Genomic DNA, 15633 nt, shown 5'->3' on the forward strand with positions numbered 1-15633 from the left:
CCCTTTACCATCGGTGTGAGAGAGGAGGATCTCAACCCACCGACAGTCCTTCTCAATTCATCCAGTCCTTCGTCGAGCCCACCTCGGATACTGAGCCAGAGCCTATGCCTGCAGCCTTGTCTGTCTGTCCAGGTGTTTGAGCTGGTTCCTACATCCGTGCCAGTGCGTTTTAGTGGAGGTAGATGATGAAATGTGTTATCACCCCCATCCTCCACCACTGGATCTTAGTTTACCTCAATTTGGAGTGATTGATCTCCGGATGATTTCCTGTGCCCAAGCCCTTCCTCTTCCACTTGTTCTTCTTTGTCTTTTCCTTTGTCTCTGCCAGTCCCACCCAGCTCTAATTCTTCTTCATTGCCGCTGGTTCCGCCCAGCCACAAGACCTTTCTTCTCCTATGTCTCCGACGGTCTCACCAGACTCCAAGTCTTCTTCGTTGCCCAGCGCAGTCTCCTTCGTCACCCAGTGCTAAGTCTCATTTGTTGCTTATGGTCCCGTCCAGCCTCCCACTCCCTCCTTCTCCAAGTAAGCCATTCTTCGTTATCGGCTCCGCTGGTCCCATCCCGCTCCTTTTACACCACCAACCTTATATTCTATAGGCAATATGTCTGCTAACTACTTCAACAAATCAGCAATGACTTGAATAGATTTACACTTAAACCTTAAAAATAGATTACAACACACAAACATATCTATTTTGAACTAACATTAACTGTGCAATTTTTCTTTTGTTTTCAGAGGTTGCTTTAAGACTGCACAGACTTCATCAAAATGTGACAGTGTAATTTATCTAAGAGGACACTGTAGTTTCTGTCAACATGCTGAGCAATGGTCACACAAGAGTCTAATTTATTACCATGGTGATCAAGGCAAAATTCAAGATGGTGCATCTGTTTTGAATAAGTCATTTCCAGAGTTTGGTGTGGTTCAGATTGGTAGAGCTTGAGATGGCTTATGGTCTAATTCAACATTGAAAACAAAGTTAATGAGGCTGTATTAGATATGAGAATGCATATTGATTCACAGAATGAACAGTTTTGTATTATGAAATGTTTTTATTGGCTCACAGCTTTGCAACATGGCTTGATGGAGACACTTGGGATTTAAGGGAAGGGTTTGGCATTCTTGTCCAACAGGGAACTCTGATTCTGCCAGCCCTGCTTCCAAACACATTGAGCTTGATTGGGATTTGAATACTTGCAAACTGCTTGACTGTGGCTTTAATTTTTTGTTGTTAGCACAATCTTAGCATTTCATTTTCAAGTGTTGACAGTTTTATTCATGTTATTGTGATAGGCGTTCTTGTCGCTCCATTAGTAGAGCATGACACCCAGCAATACTTATGTTATGGGTTTGAGCATAAAATGTTTACTGTTAAAATCTGTAAAAATGTTTACTGTGGATGCACTTTAAGGCATTTTGGACAAAGGCATGACAGTTACATCATGACAACACTATGATATCTTTTGCATTCACATACTGTATGTATAAGCAAATTTGTGTATGTGTCAACATGCGTATGTGTTGGCGCTAGTTATTCTCTTGAGAAGCACTGTTAGGTCAGTGCATCCTCCCAGGCCAGCCTTGTTTGAGGAGAGTAGGCAGGGAGTCATAAACACATCTCACTTTGTTTAAACAAGATGACTTAGAGTCTCCTATTACTCGAATGAGTGCTCTCTCTCTCTCTCTCTCTCTCTCTCTCTCTCTCTCTCTCTCTCTCTCTCCCTCCCTCTCCCTCTCCCTCTCCCCCTCTCCCTCTCCCTCTCCCTCTCCCTCTCCCTCTCCCCCTCTCCCTCTCCCCCTCTCCCTCTCCCTCTCTCTCTCTCTCTCACACACACACACACACACACACACACACACACACATTCACTCTCTTTTACTGTTTCAGAACAAGTATTTTCAGAACAAGTTCACAAATAAAGTGAGAGGAGCTTTGAAACTATAATTTGGAAACATTTGAGCAGAATATAATTGATAACAATGCCCATCACAGTCTGTGAGTTATCCTAAACCTTGTCCTGCAGGAAACGTACCTTGTAAAAGAGCATTAGTTCCTCTGATGTTCTGTATTGGATCATTTGGTGACATCTTAATACATCCTTTTTTTATGAGAGTCTGCATGTGTTATTGAGGGAACAACTGAGAACAAGGTCCTGGACTAAAGTGACTTAAAGACACTTATTTATATAGCTGGGTGGTCTCCCCTTCCAGGAGAAGATTGTTAAAATAGTGGTTTATCATGTCTTGATGTATTTGTAATGAGCACACTGTAATTCTTGTGTTTTTCTTCTCTTGCTCACAAGTAGTGGGTGTCACTCGCACAATCCATTGTCTAATGTATCTGAGATAGAGGCTCTGTTTATTTCTCTGATTCTGTTTATTGGGAGTATTTTAGCACAATTTCCAATTCCAAAGTTTGGTTCAGTAAGATTTTTTAAAATGTTTTTAAATGTTTAAAAGTCTCATGCCCACAAAGGCTGCATTTATTTGATCAAAAATAACGTGAAAACCGTATTATTGTAAAATATATTTACAATTGCAAATAGCTGTTTTCAGCAGTCATTGCTTCAGTCTTCAGTCACATGATCATTCAGAAGTCATTATAAAATGCTGCTTTGGTGCTCAAGAAAAATTTTCTATTATTATCAATGTTGAAAACATTGAAATATTTTTTTTTTGTGGAAACTGTCACACTTTTTTCATAATTATTTGATGAAAGTTAAAAAGAACAGGATTTATTTGAAATATAAATCTTTTGTAACATTCTAAATGTATTTACTGTCACTTCAATCAATGTTATGCATCCTTGCTGAATAAAAATAAAATCACTGATTCCAAGCATTTGAACGGTGGTGTATATGTTGTACCAATATAAATCACTTTAAAACACCCTTTTCCAAACATCACAGATCTCTTTCTTTTTTATATGACTGCTGCACACGTGATGTCTACCCGCTAATGTATTGTAGTCAGTATATCAGGCTTATGTCATAGCACATGAGCATCACACAGCTGTGAATGAGAGGAGAGCAGAAGGGAACAGGGAAGAGCCAAGCTGAAGGAGAGATCAGCTGACAAGTCTATTAGGCCATTTTGACCGTGGGCCAAAACATGAGAAGTACAGTATTTAAAGATGATGTGAGCACTGAAGTGTTTATTATATATAAACAAGTATAATGAACCTACATGCTTTTAGAAGATTTAGATTTCACCATCTCAGTCTTTTGAGTAAATGCTGTTTCAAAAGTGTTCTAGAGGAATATTGTTAGTTTTGGTGCTGGAATTTGATTGGCTGAGTGGCATTCCATTGTAAAAATGTAGTTATATTAACATAATCTGAATCAAAATGCTACAGCATTACATTAAATTGACATCATATTTTGAGGTTTAAAAAAAAAAAAAAAAATTGTATCACAACAGAAGTACCAGAGCAACATATCAGCTTAAATTGGAGGGCCTTCAAATATTGTCTTGGAAAAAGGGGGTCTTGAAGTCAAAAAGGTTGAGAACCGCTCTGAACTCTAGCTTTATTGATGAAATCAGGAGTAGTCGTATATTTTTTACTATTGTTATATAATTACGTATATCTATATTTTTATAGATCTTCAAAGTCTCAGTATGTCTTCAGTTAACTTTAGTTCTCCTTACTGTAATGAAACTCTTCTGTATGTGCTGAAATGAGACAGTGAAGTAACTAAGAAACGTATCCCACCCTGTGCTTACTAGCTGACTTCATTTCCCTATAAGCAGCCTTAGACCATGAGGTATTTTTAAGAGGCCCTGGTCCTCTCGCCTAATGTTACATGCCCAGCACCCATCATGACATGACAGAAACCATCATATTGTCAACTCTCTTGTAACTCTCTTGAATATTTCTAGTTTTACATTTTTGATGAACCGTACTGAACCTCCACAAAATCTGGCTTGAGTGTAGTGTTTGTGTATGTGTCTGAGGCTGCATGGGGTCTTCTGTTTACATGGCGAGGGAATGGAAATATGTGTCTAAGCTGTCAAATTTTAAAGGACAGGATTACATGGATCAGTGAGAGAGACAAACAAACAGAGAAAACTAAGCTTGATTTAATGGAGTCAATCATCTCAGAACAAGGTTCATTTGTCACTTGTGAGTGTGTGAGGGAGGAATAAGACATGATATTAGCTTATTTTCCCACAACTCTTTTGCCATTGAATCATGATGCATTTTATGGCAGTGTGTTTAAGTTTCTAAATACTTAATATTCTAAATAGATTTTTGTTTGTAGCCGAGCTGGTAGTTGAAACCACAGACTCACAAAATCTCTGAAGTCATGTTTCTTGAAGAAAATAAAATGAGCACAATTACTGCATGTGTCCCAATATCTGATTCAATTGCATATTTTAAGGTAATGTTTCATGAAAATACTTTATTTTGATGGTCCACTTTAGACATTTTACAAACTTTGCAACTACATGTCAACTAATGCTGGGGACACACTTTTACAACTAGCTGAAACATTCTAAGACTGAACTGAACACACTTACAGACTGTTTCCAATGACTGGAGCAGATTTGAAACACTGACTGTGAACACCGACTGAATGCAACTGTCTCTGACTCACCGCGTTTAGGCATGATCAGTCGTAAGTATCAAATTACATTCATAATCGGCCTTGTGCCGCTCTCTCACGGCCCTCGGCCTCGTCCTGCTCGCCACACTATATTTATTTACATGGCCATAAACAATGTCAATAAACTAAACACAAACCTAAAGCAATAATACCCCTACGTTTACGGCACTATTAGGAGCTATCAGGCCCTATCATTCTGAGCAACCTTGCACAAAGAATGAGGAGATTTAAAAAAGAATGGCTTTTAGATTTTTTGGATTTATTTACAACACAACATAATCCAAAGATACAAAACAAATGACAAAAAAGCACTCATTGAAAACAATTATCCAAAGACAGAGACCTTTGTGCCATTCCTAAAAACATTGTACATACCTTTCATTTCCAAGGTGTTTGATTTTCACTTTACCATGTTCATGTACAGAGACTCATGTGAATGTTGAAGTCAGCAGGACTTCTGGGCCCTGAAATCTGGGCCCTGAAAAAAAAAAAAAAAAAGTGAACATACTGATATCAAGAGAAACTATAGGCCTGCACGATTTTGGGAATAAATTTTTGATTTTTCTGGTTAAAATTGCTTTTTAAAATTCACAGAATACACACATACACACACACATAAATGTTTCCAACAATATATAATATAATGAACACCAGGTTTGTTGTGCCTTGTAGGCATTGGCTATGCACAGTGCTGCATAAAATAATAATAACAATAACCATAGCAGCCTATAAATCTTCCAAAATATTTCAGTAACAACTAAGCTAGAGAAAAATATATTGATTATCATGTTACTTCAAATGTTTCCATTCGTTATGATGATATGAAATGAGATAATAGTAAAAACATGAAGGCGTTTGGTGCTTTTCAAACGCAATCGCGATCCAAAATATGATACATTCAAACGCGATCGCGCTCAAATATAAAACATTATGGTTACCATATACATATCTACATTTGAGCAGATATCCACAAACACAGTAACAGTAAACACGGGTCTAAATATTATAATATTCACCATATATCTAGCAACAGTTCAACTGCAATGTGAAATTTATGCAACAATATCAAACTAATATGTACGAATTTCTTACCTTACATCTTTCTTGTCTTCAAATCGCGTTCTTCGTCTTCTTCTTTGGTAAATCCAATGTAAGCTCACGGCGCGTCTTTCAAACTCGACGAAAAGCAGAGACTTGTGAAGTGTTTTGGTGTTTTGATTTTGAGGTAACGAGCGCGTTCGCGTTCCATGTGGAGATTTGCATGTGAATATCTTTTGCGCAAGTGGGCGTGTTCAAATTAAAAATAATTAGGAAGCATTTGAGAAGCTGGACATCTTGTTGGTTTTATACAAATTACTTAAACAGAGAATATTTGTTTTCAAATTGAATCCGATCATTTAAAAGTACACACTTAAATGTTTATAAAGGTATATGGCTCATAAATGTGTGACAAGTATTCGCTGAGTTTTGTTTCAGTTTATAGACATGCTCAAGAAAAAAAAGTTCACTGCGACGGAGAGGCAGAACGCACACCCTGTTTATTTTCTTTATTTTACAAAAGCACAATGTTTTGATTTGATTGTAAGTGGACACATACAAAAGTAAAAATATCACAGATTCTTTTTTATATTTCTTTTTTCTGTATGACCATAAATGACGGAGTAATTTAAGTTTATAGTGCTACAATGTGAAGAAAATATTGGCATGTTTTAGTCATGCTCTTAACAAACTATGTTTCCATATTGTGAATAATGAATGTGTATCATTTTAATTAGCTTGTTACACAATGGAGCCCCACTTAGGTTACACTTTATTTCGATAATCCACTTTATGCATTCTACTAACTATAAGTAACTTTTCAACTACATGTCAACTGACTCTCATTAGATTATTAGTAGACTGTAGTAGACTGTTAGGTTAGAGTTAGGTGTTAGGGTTCAGGTTAGGAGAATAAGTTGACTTGTAGTTGCCAAGCTACTTATAGTCAGTAGAATGTCTGTTGGGGGACCAACAAAATAAAGAGTTAGCAGATGTTAAGTAGACAGTCTACTAATACTCCAATGACTGATAGTTGACATGTAGCTGCAAAGTTACTTATAGTTAGTAGAATGTCTAAAGTGGACTATCGAAATAAAGTGTTACCTTAACTTATTCTAATAATTATTTGACGTTGCTTACTTTTACATTCAGCATTATTCCTTGGCATCCTCATGTACTAAACTGCATTTTTTTGTTTTTAATTGTTTGCTTGCTAGAGGTAGGCTACACTATTACGTCATGTGCGGAGTGATGTTAACATTTAAGCTAGCTGGTGAGAGAAAATGGCACTATCAAAAATTCTAAAGAGGAAAGTTGACAGTGAAAATAGGGCATAGACTACAAAGAAGAATGGAAAGACAACTATGCGTTCATCCTACCTAGTTTTGTGAATGCAAAGCCAGTGTGTCTTATCTGCAACAAAGCGATCCACAGACTCTTTTGAATGTCTTTCAAAACTTTTCAAATTAAAAGCTCTCAATTCATCTCAAAATAAAACATTGCTGCAAAAACGTTCTCGTACTTTTATTTTGAAGGCAAAATCACTAAAGACAAAGTGATTGTGAGTAACTGTTGCTGTCATGACAGATCTATTTCACAACCAGCCGCTATCAAAATAATCTTGCTACGGGCGAGCATGTTGCCGACCACTGCTATGGACTGTTAGTTTAGGGCTAGGCGTTAAGGTTTGAGTTAGTAGAATAAGTTGACCTGTAGTTGCAAAGTTACTTATAGTCAGTAGAATGTCTGTTGGAGGATCATCAAAATAAAGTGTTAGCAGATATTAAGCAGACAGTCTAATACTATAATGAGAGTTAGTTGACATGTAGATGCAAATGTGCTTAGTAGAATGTCTAAAGTGTTCCCATTATTATTATAATTTTTTTGTCATCTGATTTTAACTTTCTCTTTTACTCAGATGTATAGTATTTACTCCACTCTGAGTAAAATCTGAATTAAAAAATCTGACAAAATATCCAGAGCATGATTTTGACTCACAAGAAAGAGTTTGTGATGACTTTTCAAGTGTTAATCAGACCAGAGCCTCTCCCTGAAAACCCACTCTGAGTAGATGAACACAAACCTTTCATAGTAGGGTTGAAGATGGACCCCTCCTAGTACTGTTGCTGATGACTTCTTGGAAATAACGCATTACATGGGCCATTGAGTCTTCAATAAATCAGCAATAAGTGTGAATGACTTTAATTACATCCACAAGGCAACATACAAACATGTCTTATTTTGGGAGGGGTGCTGTTGAATGATCAGTGTCAAATTTTTATTGTCTTTCCTATACACAGTGGTGGTTGCTTTAAGACCGCATGGGCTTCCCCGAAAATTTCTAAATCTCAAAAAGACTCTGTCACTGACGCATATTGAGTGTATTTTGCATTGAAAAAGTGTATGATTATTGGCCTTTTAATCACTGTAGAAGCCTAACTTCTCTTAGTGTTGACTTAGTAAACTGAAACAGTGATGTGCATTGTGAACAGTAATTTAAAAGCACCACACAGAGTGCGTGGGTGTATGTGTGTGTGTTTGTGTGTGTGTGTGTGTGTGTGTGTGTGTCTGTGCGTGTATGTATGCGTGCGTACATGTGTGTGCGCGTGTGTGTTTGTGTGTGTGTGTCTGTGCATGTGGATTTGTATGTGTGTGTATGGGTGTGTGTCTGTGCGTGTGGATGTCAGTGTGTGTGCATGCTTGCGTTTGTTTGTATTCCTGCATGTGTGTGTGTGACAGTATCATCCTAAACCAGCAACCCTTCGCTCAACACCACCATCTACAGGCCGATGAGTGTACAGTCACTAAATGTGCACATAAATGAATTTATTTTATACCCCCCCATGGATGAAATTCTACGAAACTTAGCATACCCCCAGAGGATGTCAAGTTAATCATACACATGAAATATGGTGCAGTTCTGAACATCTCAACTGAAGATAGGGGCGATTAAAGCAGAATAATATTGCATTTTCATTTTTTATGGGAAGGGGCGCAAATCACAAATGAGTGATTATGGGCTAGGTTGATGTGGGCCCTTAAGACCAACATACCATAAAAATTTCTTCATCCTCGGTGCCACGGTTCAGGTAGTTATTTAGGAAAAACTGCATTTTTTGGGTTTCGGGGGGCCCAGCGCGGGGGGGGGGGGGAGTGGCCCCCGGGGACCAAACGAAATTTTTCCGTACAAGTCTAGTGGGGCTACATGCCCACCAAATTTCATGTTCCCCGGTGTTTCAGTGTCCCTGGTATCGTTGACGAAAAATTCAGTGGATGACAAAAAAAAAAAAAAAAAAAAAACTTTGACAGTCCCTATATGACCGCTTTCGCTAGCTATGCTAGCGGCGGTCATAAATAGTATATATACTTATACATATACATACTAAGTATGAAAAATCTGTGTTTTTTTTTTTCAAAGGACCCTCCCATTCAATTTCTACAAACCTCTACCAAACGGTTGAGGTGCCTGTTGATGGTAAAAGTCAGTTATCTGACTTTGGCATGGGTTTGTTGTGTTTTACTGAAATAAAAAACATTTTTTCCCCAAAAAAGTGGTTTTATCTTGTAGCCCTGGTCCCAGAGTTTTAAAAAAACAATGTTAACAAAATTAAACTCATTCCCACTGTACCTAGTAGAACACTTAAGTAAATGTCCCATTGAAATTAATGGGATTTTATGAATTTAGGTGAAGAAAGTGTACACATAATACATTTTGGTCTGTACCATGAAGAGAAAACTGATTCAACTATATAAACTATATATTTTCTGAAAGCGTAGACTCTCAGGATGTGATCTAACATGGCATGAAACATGTCCCACCCACCTCATTAGTATACTGCCCAAGCATAACACATTGGGTATTGGTAAATCGGGTATATGGCTGATACCTAAAAAAAGTAGTAGTATGTGCATGTCTGTCTGTGTGAGTGTGTATGTGTGTGTGTTTATGTATGTGTGTGTCTGTGTGTGTGTGTGTGTCTGTGCGTGTATGTATGCGTGCGTACATGTGTGTGCGCGTGTGTGTTTGTGTGTGTGTGTCTGTGCGTGTGGATGTCAGTGTGTGTGCATGCTTGCGTTTGTTTGTATTCCTGCATGTGTGTGTGTGACAGTATCATCCTAAACCAGCAACCCCTTCGCTCAACAGCACCATCTACAGGCCGATGAGTGTACAGTCACTAAATGTGCACATAAATGAATTTATTTTATACCCCCCCATGGATGAAATTCTACGAAACTTAGCATACCCCCAGAGGATGTCAAGTTAATCATACACATGAAATATGGTGCAGTTCTGAACATCTCAACTGAAGATAGGGGCGATTAAAGCAGAATAATATTGCATTTTCATTTTTTATGGGAAGGGGCGCAAATCACAAATGAGTGATTATGGGCTAGGTTGATGTGGGCCCTTAAGACCAACATACCATAAAAATTTCTTCATCCTCGGTGCCACGGTTCAGGTAGTTATTTAGGAAAAACTGCATTTTTTGGGTTTGGGGGGGCCCAGCGCGGGGGGGGGGAGTGGCCCCCGGGGACCAAACGAAATTTTTCCGTAAAAGTCTAGTGGGGCTACATGCCCACCAAATTTCATGTTCCCCGGTGTTTCGGTGTCCCTGGTATCGTTGACGAAAAATTCAGTAGATGACAAAAAAAAAAAAAAAAAAAAACTTTGACAATCCCTATATGACCGCTTTCGCTAGCTATGCTAGCGGCGGTCATAATTAATGGAAGTCTTTTGTGGCTTGTAAGTCATTTGAGCTTGGTGAGTTATTGGCCTGTTTGAGAAGCAGCTTTTAGGTGCAATACCACAGATGTGCATAGAAAACATAAAATAGAAATTAACAAAGATTTTATTCTAATAAGTGATAAGTAACATCTGTGCTTCCCCACGAAAATACTGTTTTTCAACACTCACCAGCCACTTCAACCTCACGTTAACACAAATATCTAATCAGCCAATCACATGGCAGCAACTCAATGAATTTAGCCATGTATGGGCTGTTTCTCAATTCTAAGAACGCAAAGAATGGACTTGCATTCTCATGGAGACCGATCGTGCCAGGGTACCTTGAAAGGACGAACTCGGAAGGACACGAGGACACAGAGCACATCTTTGTGAGAATTGAGATGTGCTGTGATCTTGTTGCTCAATGGACCGTTCAGCACATATTAGGCAGTGGGACAGCACCATCCATTGCACAATAAATAAGACATAATATAACAGATGTCATAACCTATTCAAAATATTGGCAAATTTATTATAAGGTGGCGTAGTTACACATTACTACATGTACTTACTATAGTAATAATAGTAAATTATGCATAACTACAAGTAACTAACCCTAAACCAAACCCTGATCCTAACCATAACTCTAAGTACATGTAGTTAATTAATATTACTCAGTACTTAAGCATAAAGTAACTGTCACCTTAAAATAAAGTGTACTTTCATTATTATCATTAGATTTTTATTTTATTTTACTTGAGTATTTGTGTAAATGAGTATGTATAGTTAATGTTACGCTTTAACATTAAGATTATTTTAAATATGCAAATTAAAAAGTACCCCCCCCCCCCCCCACACACACACACAAGTAAGACAACTTGTCTGTTTATTTGTCATATTTTTGAGGGAATGTGAAGCTACTTCTGAGTCATTTTAGGAATCAAGGTGGACCTTAATGTCCTGGAAATACTTTCAGTGTCCTGGAAATTAGTTCCATGAGCTCAGTGAAACATCTTCATGTGAAATACTTTATGTAATGCTCAAAGTACATACACATAGCCCTGACAAAATACAACAATTGGATCTTTGTGCTGGTCATGAAAAGAAAACGTGTTTACCATGTTCTCACATTTTCAAAATCATTAATGCACATGGTTTTAGTCTACTGACAGCATGGAGTTGTCTCAAATTTCCCCCAGATTACTGGTCCCTTAGGAACAAATGACGTTCTCCCAAAGTCCACTCATCAGTTATAGTCAGTGTTTTAATCTTAATTGTCTGAATGGCACGTTTCCTATAGACCCACTCGCACACATCGGCTCCAAAACCAGATAATTATTTTCCTTAGCCAAATGTAAGTGAATGTAATGGTTGTCACCCCTGCATTTGTGGAATGTTAGATCAACTGCTTCTCTGGAAGGGTGTCAAAGCCTGAATTGGAGGTCACAGGCAGAATGGTGTCAGTGGAGTCACTAGGGTTATCTCAGGTCACCAATCTCTTAAATCACAAAACGATGTTACTCACAGTACAAGCTGCTGTAAATGAACCGAGGACACTTTGGCTAACCCTTGCTTCACCCATTAGTTCTTATAAAGGATACTTCAAATAATTATTATAATAATAATTATATATAGGAGGTAGGATTCTACAAGCGTCTTGGAGATGTTGCTACAGTTCTTCTGGATTTAGTCTGTCTCAAAGTCTGTTTCTTTATGTAATTACAGATGATGGTGAGGTCAGATCTCTGTGTGGAGCACAGGCTGTTGTCAGACTCCTTGTGCATACAAAAATCTCACTGGATTATTACAATTAATTTGACAAATTTGTGGCTAGAGGTTTCAGAATTTTTTTTAAATGAAGACACTCAAATTTTGGTGAACAAAAATGCAAAATGGTGAACAGTCTTACATTATTTATTTAACTTACATAGTTCTTATATACTGTAAATGTAATGTGTTATTTTAGATTGTCATACAGATATATGTTTTGCCAATGGCTTAAATCATTTCTATAGCTCAAGACCTTATTCTCCTGTGTCCACCCATAACAAAGAAAACCTCTTAATTACCCCTTAATTACTTTACGGCCACATTGACCGAAGCAAACAGGACATTCCTACAAGTGTGAGCTGTAAGACAGACGTGACCAGACAGAGACAGTGAACACAGGTTCACAAGTACTTGTCAATGTAAGGAAAACACTGTATGTAGTGTTGATTTGTGATGATCACTGTGGACTACGAACAAAAGTCAAATGCAATGGATTTACGCTTAACAAATCGAGTGATACTAGTTAACAAATATAGGGTCCTGCATATGTAATGAAAATTAATCCACTTTCTGAGGCTATTATTAAATGTTATTAACGGATTAAAATAGCTCTGATTATTCTCAGTGCAAATTATAATAAAACTTAATGAGATTCAAAAATTATAAATTATATTAGACATGTACTGTACAACAGCTTCAAGACGTAAAGGTTTGGTCGGTATAACTTTATAATTATATACATTTTTGCATGTCTGAAAAATTTTGCAACACTTTGACCACTGTTTTTTTCTCTCAAGCAAAATGCAAAATCTTGAATACATATTGTGAGCTTTCTTTGGTATTGATCCAAAGTAGCACAACTGAATGCAATTAAAGTATTGTTGTAATTTTGGCATTTAAGAATACATATATGCATTAAACACTAAATGTGTCCACACATATGGAGTGGCATTCAAACGTTTTTAATTTAAGGCAGACTCAATGAAACTAACTACTGCTAACTACTCTGAATTTATAGTGTAACTATAATATAGTGTATTTTAAAATTTGCTATGGGGGCTTCTGTTAAATTGAGACATTTACACCAAAAAACGATAACTGTAATGATAAGTTTAACCATAACATAAAAAAAAAAAAAATTGCATTAACAATTTAAGATAGCAGAATCCACACTACAACTATAATACAATATTGTTTATATCAGTTTTAGAATTTTTCAGCTGATGAACAGAAAAACATTGACAGCCAATCAAAATGCATCAGACTTTACATTCAACACATTGATGTGGATGCTAGTTATTAATTATTTTTATAGTTTATATTCTTGGTGTGAATGGGCCTTTATTCCTATAAATTCCAGCACTAAGGGCCCAGTATATGCATTTAAGATCCAATATCTGCTAGTAGATTTGAAAAAAGTCAAAGGCCACTTTATGTCTGATTTACGTTCAGTGGGAATAATGCAATAAACACTGTTTGGTCATTATGCTTTGTTTCACCCTTCCAACACACTTAACACTAACAACAACTAACACTCATTCTGGCCTACTATATCTACTTTATTTTACACTCAATATCCCAACTGCTTCATTGATTTACAGATGTTGTGGCTACATGTGCTCGTTGTGATGTAGTTCCAGTTCCGTTTTATTGTCAAGTCTAGTTATTGTTTGTTTGCCCCATCGTGGGTCTTTGTTTCCGGTTGTAAATAAACCGTGTTTTGTGAAAGTTACTGTCTGCGCTTGGGTTCTATTTAGCGTAACGTGACAGAACGAACCAGCCATTTTTTAACCCAGCAGACAATAGGTTATGTCTTGTTCTGCCAGTAGCCAGTTGGGTGACCAGGAGCGATGGTGGCAGTTGACCATCGAGGACATGAGGAGGGGCAAGATTCCGTTTCCTCCCCAGGGAGAGAGATCCCTGGAGAGATATGCCCAGGGCCTAGAGGAGAAGAGAAATTTTACGCCGGAGGTCCTCCTAAACTCTTATTTCATCGCGGGGCTCAATGTACCTCCTCCGCTGGCTGAACGGCAGGGGCTGATCCGACGCCCGTTTCGAGAGGTGGTGGACCATGTGCGTCGAAAGGAGCGGCAGGACCCCACGAGGACGTTGTCAGTTTCTGCATTGCCAGCGATCCCGGAGAGTCGCGTCCTAGCCACGACAACGCTTGGCAACCACGTTCTCGCCACTTCGACGTCTATGAAAGGTCCTTCAGCTTTTGCTACGGACATTGCGAGGATCTCGGTACCGATCCTAGGTCCGGCTATGGCTTCTGCACCGCGGTCAAAGAGGAGGAGGAAGAGATCGTCAGGTTCACCGTCTCAGTCCCTTCCCGGCTCCGTGCCGATTCTCCAGGTTGCTTCTGTCAGTCTGGTCCACGCTGAGGTAGATGGGAAAGTGACCAAGACCAATTCTGTCCCAGCTAAGGAGTCTAGGACTGTCCACGCTGAGCCGTCTGTGGTACCTCCTGTCCCAGCTCCGTTGCGAGTGGCATCACCCCCAGTTTTGGGTTCTGTATCGGCTCCTCTGCTTGCTGCAGCAACATCGGTTGTGTCCCCTGTTGTTTCCCCGATTACCCCTGTTCCTGTTGTGCCCCGACCTGTCCCTCCCAAGACTGTACCTCATGTGTCTCCACCCAGAACTGCCCGGTTTTCGTGTCCTCAATCAGTGCCCATGTCCAGTGAATCCAGGACTTTTGTTCCACCCACCCACTCTGGACCTCCACCTATCTACTCTCGACCTCCACCTACGAACTCTTTTGTTCCCTCGTTAGTATTGATGTTCATCAGTGTCACCTGTACCTTTGTAATTATGTGTTCTATGTAAGCTCCCGGTGTTTGTTCCTCAGTGCTGGTTCGTCTTGTTAAACATTCGGTTCTGTGAGTATTATGGTCTGTCTGTGAATGTTCCAGTTCCGTTTTATTGTCAAGTCTAGTTATTGTTTGTTTGCCCCATCGTGGGTCTTTGTTTCCGGTTGTAAATAAACCGTGTTTTGTGAAAGTTACTGTCTGCGCTTGGGTTCTATTTAGCGTAACGTGACAGGAACAACTGCCACACTCTGTGAACCTTGAGGAGAATGTTTAAGACAGTATCAACACAGTTGTAGTTTGTAATTATTGTTTTTGCATTTATGCCTTATACAGTTGATCTGCTTTTCCAAAGACCATGTTTCCCTAACAGAAGTCATGTGATTATGCGGCATGTCTGGACACAAACAGGTGAGGGTTGTTGGGGAAAGTGACAGATCATGCATTTTGTTATACCTGTGTTATGTAGCTTGTATGGATCAAGTGAGGGTTACAAATGTTCCAAAAGTATCCAGTGAATGAAAAGACCATTTCTAGCTGTGGTCCTTTGATTTATCATCTAGTTTGAGCTAATATTCCATACCTTTATGATGCACTGTTTGAAAAACAGGCCGATCAACCTGTAAGACCTGAGTCATCTGACTGAGAATCAGCAATATGGGTGATATGACGAAAAAAGAATATTGT

Source organism: Abramis brama (assembly GCF_963993115.1).
Source record: "Abramis brama genome assembly, chromosome: 5".
NCBI lineage: Eukaryota > Metazoa > Chordata > Actinopteri > Cypriniformes > Leuciscidae > Abramis > Abramis brama.